Source organism: Triticum aestivum, chromosome 3A (genome assembly GCF_018294505.1).
Source record: "Triticum aestivum cultivar Chinese Spring chromosome 3A, IWGSC CS RefSeq v2.1, whole genome shotgun sequence".
Taxonomy (NCBI): Eukaryota; Viridiplantae; Streptophyta; class Magnoliopsida; order Poales; family Poaceae; genus Triticum; species Triticum aestivum.
In genome coordinates, this window is record NC_057800.1 from 9,106,183 (window position 1) to 9,118,742 (window position 12,560).

The window sequence follows — 12,560 nt, forward strand, 5'->3', positions numbered from 1 at the left end:
ATGTGGCATTCCATGCTGAAACACTGTCGGGAGCCACATGACCGGTAGCACCTGATGATCATGGAGAGTTTAGCAACAACTTTTGGTATTTACCTCATATAAGCATTGTGCGTTCGCCAGAGATCACTCTAATTCGAAATGGATTTATTCTAGCTACGAATAGTGCTGGGGTGCAACCGACTGATTATTGAATCTGAAAGCACCTTTGCGGTTCAAGGTGTTAGCCAAGCTGATTTATATTTGGGTCCTGATGATCTTTCGACTGTAGCGCCTAATGATCACGGGCAGTTGGCAGGTGATTTCACAAGTACGACAGTTGTTGAATGCTTTAGAGAGGCTAATGAGGTAGCTAATAGTTTATCTAAACATGCTTCTAGTAGTAGATCTTCAACCTTTTGGGGTTCTTAGTTCCCTGACTTTATTTCTCCATTTCTTGTAAAGGTCCTGGCTATCATTTGAGGAATAAAGTCTGTTATTGTAAAAAAAAATATCAACATAGTCCACTAAAAGAACAAAACTCAAATTCTCAGAATTTCTTTCGTTAAATGTTCGGCTCATAAAAATTCACCAATCTGGCTAACTCATAAAACCCCACTGAGCCCATGCCCATGTGCACTGGGAGATTGGGCCAGCCCAACGGCCGAAGTTCATGATGATGACAATTTTCCCTGTCAGAGTTTTCTATAGTGGGGGTGCTTTTCTTATCTATGTTTCAGGGGTTGGGCAATTTCATTCATTTAAATATTTATTTTTTATTTTAATTTCTTCTATTTTTACCTCATTTACCGGACTTTACACCTTTTCCGTTTCTTTATATTTTTTGATATTTCTTATTCTTATTTTCTTTCATTTCCTGTTTTTCGTTCTGGTTCTATTTTAATGTATTCTTTATTATTCTTATTTTAAACATGTTGATTTTATTTTATTTCACTAATTCTCCCTTTGCTTTTATTTTTGTATATATATATTTATTTATTTCAAATGAAATATAATCATTTTTGGGAAAATAAGATGATGTTATTATATTATAATAAGAGAATTCTGTCAAGTTGCGAGCCTTATCCAAGTCAGGTGCCATAAAAAGTATCGTATCATTGGCGTATTGCAATATAGCGAGGCCACCATCCACAAGGTGCGGCACTACTCCTACAATCTGACCTGTCTACTTGGCGCACATGATATTTTTCTACAACTAACTTCCTTACCTTTTCTCTTTATCATCATCTTTCTACATCACCGGAATACTAATATGAATATAAAAATACTTAAATTAACACTGACATGTACTTTTTCGCAACAAAAAATCACTGACACGTACTACATGAAATGATCTGTTTTTTCTTCTTCTTCTTTTTTGTTTTGCAAGGACGGAAATGATCTGTTTCTCACAGAAAGTGGTTGCCAAATTTCCCGCAGCGTCCATGTTGAAGACTGCAGCAAAGTTCCGCGTACTATTTGGATGTTTTGCCCCATGAGACTACAAGATTAGCTGTTTGAGAGTGTATACCTCATGTTACGTCATCGGGATGAGTGCAAATGGAACCTCCAATTATGAGTGCGACCTGCTGCTAGTGATATGTGTGACGACTTTGACCGTTGAAGTCGTTGTACAGGACTAGTCACAACCGAGGTTATTCTAAGGGAAGGCCAGCACAAGTAGTTTAACACGCTTTCCCCAATTAATTACGTACGTAGAAACAGCTCACACAGATTCTAACTGAGAAGAGGAGATCATGGAGCGATCTTCCTCTGCTTCTTCTTCCTCCCTCTTAGGCACCATGGCCATCCTGGCAATCCTATGCTGCTCCCTGCCATCCTCGGTGGCAATCCAAGGTAAGTCAGTATCTATTTATTTTGAAACGGGCAAGGTAAGTCAGTATTATATTACTTTCTTTTTAGGGAGCAGCAAAATGTTCGACGCGCTGCTGGCTCCATATGCATGTTGTGGGTACTCTATTAATTTATGATCCATGTGCATCTATGCAGTTCATATGGACGGAGACCTATCGGGAGTGACACCTCCGCCTCCGTGGCACCCGCCGGCGCCGCACGGGAAGATCACCCGCAGGCTGTTGCAAACGTCCCTTGTTCATATGGACGGAGACCGAGAAGGAGCTGGTCCTCCGTCGCGTATGTCCGAGCAGGGACGGGCCCCTGGCCACAACTAACCGTGTTCTTTTTTTTTTGCGGCAAACAACTAACCGTGTTTGTTGTGCTTATTTATGTTCCGAGCATGAATCGGGACAAGTTTGTCCTATAGATGACTTTATAGTTTTATTGTTTATATAAACTTCAAGTAATAAGTATGTGTTATTTTTTTGAATCATGTTTGGATTACTTACCAAGAGCGCCATGTGGAAATAAGTATATGTCATTGTATGGTATGAATAAACTATGTTCGATACTTGGTAGCGGTAACTCAGAGATGAGCCCAGGATCGCTACTCTCGGTGAATAGTAATTTTAAAAAAAATAGTAAAATGATTCAAAAAAACTGAAATTTGGCATCCATGGTTTTTGAGTTTTTTTAATCACGTGCGATTACACGCCAATGGTGCAAAAACCCTCTTGTTCCTCCCCCAACCCTTGCTGGCTAGACTAAAGTTTCCCATCCTAACTTCACTGGCGAGCCCGTGGATTCACCTCCCCTCTGCCCGTCGCTCCGGCGGCCGGTGGCGGGGATGAGAATCCCGATGCCTCCGCTCCGATTAGTAGTTTAGGTTAGGTTTTTTAATCGTCGCAGGTGTGGCGGTTGGACGGATGGATGCGCTTCTTCTTCGAGTTTGTCTTTCTGGATCCGATCGTCCTCGAGTTTGTCCATCTAGACATAGTCCTCGGAGCTCATTCCTGCCACCTCCTTTGGGCGGTGAGGTCAGGATTTTTTGTCATGTAGCGAGATTTTGTGTCAGGTGTTTCAGATCTAATCAAGGGTTCAACGGTTATGCCTGTGGAACCAGCACACTTGACCTCAGGGGCGCGTGCACGAACGTCCTAGCCACCTAGGTAGCTTATTTCTCACAATACGTAGTGCTTACCCACGTGCGCTACGAGCTCGACCGACCCAATAGCGAGAGCGGGGTGATATTTTCCCGATGTTTTCTCCTTGTTCAGTTTTCTTGGGTGGGCAGTGCCCCCCCCCTTCACCTCTATATTTCTGTTCTTACTTTTCTTTCTAAATTTTATTTATTTCCATTTTTCCTTCGTCTTGTTCTCTTTTCATTTCGCTTTTATGATATATTTTCCTGTGTTTTTTCGCACACCTTTTCATTTTTTTACTTTTCTTACTTATTTTCTGTTCTTCTATCTTCCTGTTCTTATTTTTTTCTTTAGTATTGTTACTTCCCTTTATATTTGGTTTCCTATATATTCTCATTTTACGTAGTAAATATATACATTTTCAGGAAAATAAATGATGCTTTCTATTGTATTAATTGTTTTGTGCTTAAACATTGTATGAATACAAGTTGAACATCTTAAAATAAACATTTATATTTTTCTTAAATGAAAAAAATCTAAATAAATTGAATATATTTTAATATACATTGAATATGTAGATTTTATTTTAATATGTGACCAAGATTTCTCTAAATAACATTAAACATTTTTAATTAGTAAACAACTTTTTAACCAAAATATTTTTGAAATATTCATTTCAAATATGTATTTTTACTCTTTTTTACATATGCATGAATATTTTGGTACACAAATGAACCAAACATTCTCTTTTTAGTTTAAAGAACTGCAATGAAAAATAAATGTGAAATTGAAAATAAAGAAAAGATGAAAGAAATCAACATATATTGTGTAACTAATACGCAGAAAACAAGCGATCATAATCTAATGGGGCGACCTGCATTACATAGACGTGGGCGAGCGTGTGATGCTGTTCGCGGCGAGCATTGCATATCAGCATCGTATTTCAGAAACATGTGCATAGCTTACATTTTGGGACGAAGGTAGTATCTTATTATTATTTTCTCTTGTCATTACTATTCTACATCACCGGAATATCTACTAACCTGACAAATACTTAAATGCACAGCTGACACGTACTACTAGAAATGATCTTCTCCATCGATGATGGTGACATGCTAGCAGCTTACTAGATGTTTTTACCGTAGCATCTTTGTCAGGACTGCAGCAAAGTCCCCGGATCCCATGGAAAATATACATGTGTACTTTTGGAATTTTGCAATATGTCGCTGACAAGTGGTAACTGTCTACGAGTAAGCTCCATGCATTGCGCCCTCAAAGTCCACATACGTAACATGCGTGAGGCAGATGGAAGTGTAAGATATTGCGTGCATTGTGCATTTGTATGGTACATGTTGATTACCATGGTTTGTGGTGGAAATCTGTTAGTGTGTGCTACGACTTTGACCAATGGAGTCGTTGTGAATCGACCACCATGAGATGGAGAGCCTCCATCACAGAGAACCTTCAGAGCAGGACTTGTAGTTAGTCTGAACTCTCGGCCCAACAACGTGCTCTGTGAAATCACTGAGGTTATTTCAATAAGCCAAGGCAAAGCAGCTACACAATTACATCATTTTGTCTCGTATGGTACGTCTAATCACCGTGCAGAGAGAGATAAGTCAGAAGATGATCATGTCACAATCATCTTCTACGTCTTCCATCGCACCAGCCGTGCCTCTCCTGCCTATCATATTCATATGCTGCTCCCTACCATGCACGGAGGCCACATGAGGTAATTAAATATTACCTTGATTACGTAGTACTAGCTTTGCAAATACTAGGTAATCTATCAATTTAAGATGTCCATATATATGCAGTCCATCTGGATGGAGACCGAGATGGACAGAGTCCTCCGGCGCCATGGTTCCCTCCAGCGCCGATCTCCTCAACTATGCCGAAATCGGCACTTGCTCCGCACCGCAAGACCCTGCAGGAATAGGCTCTTGGAACGTGCTAATGAACGATTTCATGAAACATTATTACAAACATCAATGTTATATTATGTTGGATGAATAATCTGTTTGAGCTTGTACTTATGAATGTTTTCATAATTATGAACTTTAAATAATAGAAGTATGTTCTATAAATTATTATGTTGCATGAATGTATGATCTATTTTCCGTGCTACTTATCAATATTTACATAAGTATCTTATATATATGTAAGTATCAATACTAATTGGATGCACCAACCGAGCCTCCACGATAATCCTTAGAAAACATAATATTTAACCGTCAGATATGCAGATTGTACATTTACAGACATCGGATGAAGTGCCTCAAGGAGTCCTTGCCATCTATCCCACGTACATGTGTTAAAGAAAAAAAAACTATCCCACATCCTTGCCATCTATCCCACGTACATGTGTTAAAGAAAAAATAATATCCCAAGTACTACATTACATCTATCGCACGTACATGTGTTAAAGAAAAAAAAACTATCCCACGTACATTGATTCTCAATAATAACAACCAACAACAACAGAAAAAAAACAAGCATTAGAGATAGGTGAGCAGTTTCCTTTGAACAATCCGAGTAAGAAGCTCCCAACGCATCTGCCCTCAAGCAATGATCTCCTTGACGTCCCCTCGCTTCGCCTCCTCCGAGTTATAGCCATCAATCAAGCCTCAATCTTGCTTCAGTCACTTCCATGGCGTAGATGGACGGGAAGTGCCACATTGCGAGTGCATCACCATGGCTTCGACCTGGGCACTTAACTGATTAGTCAGGTCCATGCCTTCTTTTTCCAACAATCCTACAGGACAAGAAGCTGTGTTGTCTGTCGTTCGGCCAGCGATATTATCAGTAATCATATCAACCCTTTAATTACTTTGACACTGTAGCAACAATCGGTCTTAATTGAGTGCGTCACCAATACTTTGGTTCTGTATTGGCAGCTTTTAATCTCTCCTCTCAAGGGAAAACCAGGTGTTCCCCTCCCTCCCTTCTCTCTCTCTCTCTCTCTCTCTCTCATACGTATGGGTTGGATAATATGCGCAGAAGAAATACATACATCTGGTGTTTCTGGACGTAAGACGCAAATATTCAGGAGTCCTAATGTATATCATGTAATTTAATCGACCTCCTTTTGGCTATTAATTTTATCGTGCAAAGCCAGCCCAAAAAAGCAACTCGATTATGATTGTTTTCAACTTATTAATATATGTTTATTTTCTTCTAAAAATTTCCAATTTGTCTAAGTATGCATGGATTACGGCACTACACAAGTTGACCTTGGCCAAGGACCAGAGTAGCTGGTGTCAATGCATCGTACATTAAATCTGCAGCTGTGCTCAACCAGAGGTACATACATAGACGTACACATCAGTTTTACTTAAACCATAGATGCATGATATTTTCATATGGCGATGGCGATGATATTTTCATAGGTGACACCATTGTCGTTCAAGCAGTACACATTCTCTATTATTGGCTCTTATATGCTACTAATCCATTTATTTTAGTGCCTCCTTAATGCTTTCTCTCCTCGATCCCATACAAAAAAAGAGATCATCATCTATATGTATGGCTCACATGCGCAAGCTATGATCTAGATTGCACGACCAAGGACGAACACACGATTTCATGATGGTGAATGCATGATGAAGAACATTCACTGTCATGAAGTCGTGTGTTCCAAATATTTGTCAATAGGCCTATAGTATCTTATTTGACTCTATACTATGCACCACATACATAAACATAAGTAGAAGCATTTATATGATCGGTGGAAACTTCCTTTTAAAGTGTGAATGTCCATGACAACTATTGGTACAAGTCCAACAATTGTTTTATTCAGTTGGTTTCAATTTTTTCAATCATTGCGGCAATACCAATTCTCGACTGCTATATATTTCAGGATTTAAATGACAGGGCACTCACAAATTCGCCCATTTAACCAACTAATTAATTATATCATTTCAAACACAGTGAAAACTCTTATCGACTTATTTTTCACTACAATAAAAATACTACCATGTACTATGTACGTAAAGATTGATGAAAATTATTCTAGGAGCATCAACCATGTAATACTATACAATCTACAATGGAAAAAATGCATACATATTCATATTTTGACATGTATTCCAATTAGTGTAGTCTTCTTTAGTACAGGTATTTTGTCTTGATGTTCGACATAAGTTCAGAATAAGTTGTGGTGTTCTCTTATTTCCATTTCTTAAGTTGTGCTTTCGTCAAATTCCAGTTTATTAGGTGTAACTTCAATTAATAGGCATTACTTACTCACTTGTGTATATTGCATTCTTTAGCAACTTCTTTTCATGTCACTTCATTGCAAGGATATCAAGTGTCAAGCATGATAATTTATGTTTGTTCTTGACGACTTTTATAGAATGGTTTTATTTACTAAAATATCTTCATGATTAAGGAAACAAAGAAGGCATATCATTGTGTTTAGACAACAATTGATCATGATAATGTTATTCATATATTAATGGTTATCTAAGTTTGTTCCAAATATTTAATGACATTGCACTAACTATGATCGAGATAAATCCTATATTAAACCTTGTTGTAGTAGACAACACATCAAAACAGCAATCTTCACCGGTGAAGAGAAGCGTAGATCAAAACTATCCAAATTCGAATTAATAGTTCGCCAAAATTGAGATGTATATGAGCAATTATTGTTTTTGCATAGATCAGCGGCATTACATCCATTCCAATCCAACATCAACGACAACACACATCGATGGCCGGTTAAGCTAGTCATAGTGGGAGTAACTTAGGTAGTAACATAGCGCACTCTAAGAAAATTTTGCTTATGTGGCATATGTAGTTAATGAGGAAAGATGTGTTTAGAGTAACATAACACATTCCAAGACAATTTTGCTTATGTGGCAAGTATTTAATGATGAAAGAGGTGCTTATGGTAACATAATATGTTATTATAACATAGCGTTTCCCGAGGAAAAATGAGTCTATGAGCTAATAAATGAAGCAATCTATGATACTAGTACTATGTTACTTTGCACTATGAAGGTACTAACTTAGACTAGTGTCATGCATATGACACTAGCCTAAGTTACTACCTGGTCATAGTGGGGAGTAACTTAGACTAGTGTCATGCATATTACACTAGCCTAAATTACTATCTTCGTAATGCAAAGTAACATAATAATAGTATCATAGATGGCTTCATTTATTATTTTGTAGACTCATCTTATCTTGGAGAGCGCTATGCTACAGTAACATATTATGTTACCACCTCTCATTAATTACTTGCCACATAAGCAAAAATTTCTTAGAGTGCGCTATGTTACTAGCTAAGTTACTCCCACTATGACTAGCCTAAGGAGGTGTTCGGTTCAGAAGTCCTAGGACTTTTTCTAGTCCCAGGGACTACTCAAAAAAGACTCTCCAGTAGAGTCTTTTTCTAGTCCCTGTAGAAAAAGTCCCTCCTGTTTGGTTCCTAGGGACTTTTTAGGGACTTTTTCTAGTCTCTGGGACTAAAAAGTCCTTGAACCAAACACCCCCTAAGACCTCCTCCAATGCAAAGGTGCTTAGGGGGTGTTTGTTTCCAGGGACTTTTTTGTGTAGGGACTAGAAAAAGTCCCTCTTAGAGACTTTTTACCAAATGGGAGAGCCTTTTTAGGGACTAAACTAGGAATTTGGGACTAAATGAAGAAGACTCTCAAGGAGAGTCTTTTTGGGACTTTTTGGGACTTTTCCAACAATGCCCTCCATGCAACAAGGCCCGCCACCCCATGGTGTTGTTTGATTGTTATTTTTCTATATACTAGGGGCAACATGGTCATTTAATAGCCTCTAGGAAGGGACTAGAGACTTTTTAGTCTCTGGAAACAAACAGGAAGGGACTTTTTAGGGACTAGAGACTTTTTAGTTGGGACTAGAAAAAGTCCTAGGACTAGAGAACCAAACACCACCTTAGATGAGGTGCTAAGTATATTAAATGTCTTAGCAACTCAAGTTCCCAATGCAAAGGTGCTAAGCTTTTGGGTGCTAAGCTTCATGCATTCAATTAGTTGTAGACTCAAAATTGTGCTTCCACCTAGGTACACGTGCTTAGCACCATTTCCTTCTGGGGTCACCATACTATTCTCTTTCCTCTTAATTAGAATGCCACATCAGACTTTTTGCTTAGTTGTCAACCTTAGCACCTGTCCAAGGTGGAGCATTGGGAGGGGCCTAATATGTTATTGTAACATAGCGTTTTCCGAGAAATGATGAGTCTACAAGCTAATAAATGAAGCCATCTATGATACTAGTATTATGTTACTTTGTACTATGGAGGTAGTAACTTAGACTAGTGTCATATGCATGACACTAGTATAAGTTACTCCCCACTATGACCAGGCTTAGCCACTACCATGTCGCAATAAGGAAATGCGTGTACCACTTGGCATGCGAGGTGCCATGTGTCCATGACATGGACACATGACATGAGAACCACTTCAAATGTCTCCATGGGTCCATGTCTCCATGACATGAGAACCACTTCAAATGCTAGAATGTGGTTCAAAAATACAACCACACATGTGTTCAAAATCTGCCTCACAGAATAAAATGTAATTCAACACGTCACTGTATCACAAATATTCTGATTGCTCACAGTGGAATTTACTCTTTCTTTTTTACACTCCGCAACAGCTTTGCTTGACCTGTTCAAGCCTGCGACTTTAGCATCCCGATGGGCATATTATTCGCGAGGATTGGACCCAAGACGAATCGTGTAAGTACGTGCCGTACCGAGAGAGACGACATTGACCTAGAACCACTCACTCCTTGATTAACTAATGCCACTGCTAGTTGTGTGATTCGCATGCGATGGTGGGTTCATGCAGGGGCAGGCTATAGTTTTCCGGCATACAGTGGCCCACGCCACCGCAGCCTGGCTCCGCCAATACGCGAGGGCGATGGCAGCAGCGGCAATGGGGTGGTAGCGGTGGCAGTGGTAGCAGTGGCCCGTCTGGAGTTGGTGGCATTCTGGAACACTCGTCACAGTTCCTGCTTAATTGTGGCTTCTATCTTAGAAGAAATAGGAGAGCTAGTTTATGATTTTTCTGTTTTTGAAATTCAGCATGTAAACAAGTCAGTTAACTTACGAGCACATCTTTATGCAAAATGTGCTTGCACTCTGAATGCGACCGAGAGATGGCTCGACAAAACACCATATTTTCTGGTAACCAGGTTGTTGGCTGATTGTCCAGGGAATACTTTCATGGAATAAAGCTCTCTGAATTGATCGCAAAAATAATAATAATAAAATCTGCCTGTTCACAGTCGAATTTACTCTTTTTTTACACTCCACAGCAGCTTTACTTGACCTGTTCAAGCCTGCGACTATATATAGCATCTCGATGGATTAATGAACAAGGCTCTGGCATAGGATTCGGACCCAAGATGAATCGTGCCCGTACCGAGAGAGATGACCTTGACCTAAAACCACTCGCTTCCACCTATAGTTTTGGCAGGAGTAGTATAAGAAACATGATTAGTGCCACTGCCATTTGGTCAGAGAGCTGCCTAGAGTGAATGAGAGAAGAAGCTTTGACATCGATCGGTAATGAGGAAGGGACCTTTTCCTTCTTCTCCTTCTTCGTCCTCGCTCCCATGTGCCGTGCCAATCTTCCTCGTGGTAATTGTATGCTGCTGCTCCCTGCTGCTACCTTGCTCTTGCTCTGCCGCCGCCGACCAAGGTAATGGCGTGTTCGCGGAGAAAGGTAGCCACCAGTCCCTGCTGTTTTTTTCGTGTGTTTGGAGTTGATGTTCATGCATGCTGCAACTGGCGCTGGTTGTGTGATTTGCATGCAATGATGGTGTTCATGCAGGTGCGGGCTATAGTTTTCCGGTAGGGGGGCGTGTACCAGTTTACTCGCCGACGCCACCCCAGCCCGGGCCGCCGATACGCCAGGGTGGTGGCAGCAGCGGCGGCGGCGGTGGTAGCGGTGGTGGCCTTGTCTACGCTCAGCCACCGCCAACGGCACTTGTTCCACCACACCGTGAGGACCCGCCTCCGCGGCCACGCTGCAAGAACCTGCGCGGCCGGAGGAACTGAACAACTTCCCTTGGAGTCTAGCACCCGATCAGATGAACGGATGCCGGCGTTCCCAACGGGCTTGGAGTGGAGAGATTAGATTCAACAAAGTTTGGGGCTATTATTAGTGGCTTTGTATCTTCAGACTCATCATGAAATATATTTTTAAAATCTAAACATTTTCTTCTCGGCAAAAATTGCTGTATACTGGGCCAAAAGCACTAAGTTTGTTATTTTTCGTCTGATTCCTTTTTTGACAATTGTTTTTGCACATATATCGGTATCATCTTTCACAAGTACACATTATTTTGGAAGTTTATTGTTCTTTTGTGGCTTCCTTGCAAATGAAAATCATAACATGTTGCCTATTGGTGAAGAAGGAATCACTGGGCATCACGAGGCTTTTCGATAATTTTAAGATCACAAAGATTAAGGCCCTGTTTGGTTCATAAGTCCTAGGACTTTTTTTAGTCCCAACTTATAAGTTTCAAGTCTCTAAAAAGTCCCTACCTGTTTGGTTTATGGGACTTATAAGTCTCTATAAGACCATGTTACAACTGTAAGTCCCTCCTTGAGGGTCTTATTTCATAAGTCCCAAATGCCTACTTTAAGTCCCTATAAGTCCCTTCTGTTTGGTTTAGATGAGACTTATAGGGACTTTTTTAAGTCCCTAAACCAATAAGTCCTGGAAACAAACACCCTCTAATCGTCAAGCCAATGTGGTGGCACATGAGCAAAATTCAGTTTTCATAATAGACCAAAATGATGTTTTTCTTGATAGTGTTCCACCCCGTGTGGTGCATGTATAACGAAAGATCATATGTACCTTTTAATTAATTAATATATGAAGAGTTTTTTTTTCAAAAAAATTGAAAGAGAAATAGCGTATGAAGTTGCTTTGTCTTTAGTTATCAAAAAAATGATTGTAAGGATCTTGTGATTGAGTAATACAAGTTTTCACCCTAAGTACACAACAAGTCCTGTAGAGATTGGAAATCAAGATGTGTGTATATGTAACCCCAAAAAAAACCACATCCAATTTGGTGTATATCTAGGCAGCAAAAAATGCATACTATTTTTTGTAGTTACTCAGCACAATAAAATTTGAATTACATTTTTTATCCACGGCAGAATTGGTCTTTTATTTTGCACTCAATGTGCAAATTAAATTTAAATTTGTAAGTTTGTTGTATGATAGGTGCCTATATCGTGGACCTGTATGGAAATTTCGATACTTGTTTCATACGTTAATCTTACTACTTTGGTATCGCGGCAACACTTACAAACAACAGTAGTACTAGTAGATACTCTCTGTCTTGTGGCCCAAGGAGCTGTACTCATCCGACATTTGTATGTACGGTCTTCTCTTTCGGTTTGATAAATGACATGTTTTATGTTGTTATGGTACTCCAAAGAGATACTCCCTGATACATATTATTTGTCATTGCTTGGAACTTTGAACTAACACTACTTCAACACGTTCTTAGTTGTACACATCAGGGTCCTAGGAAGAGGGAGGAGCTCAAAGGATAAAAATGATAAAGTCCTTGATGGCCACTAACAAT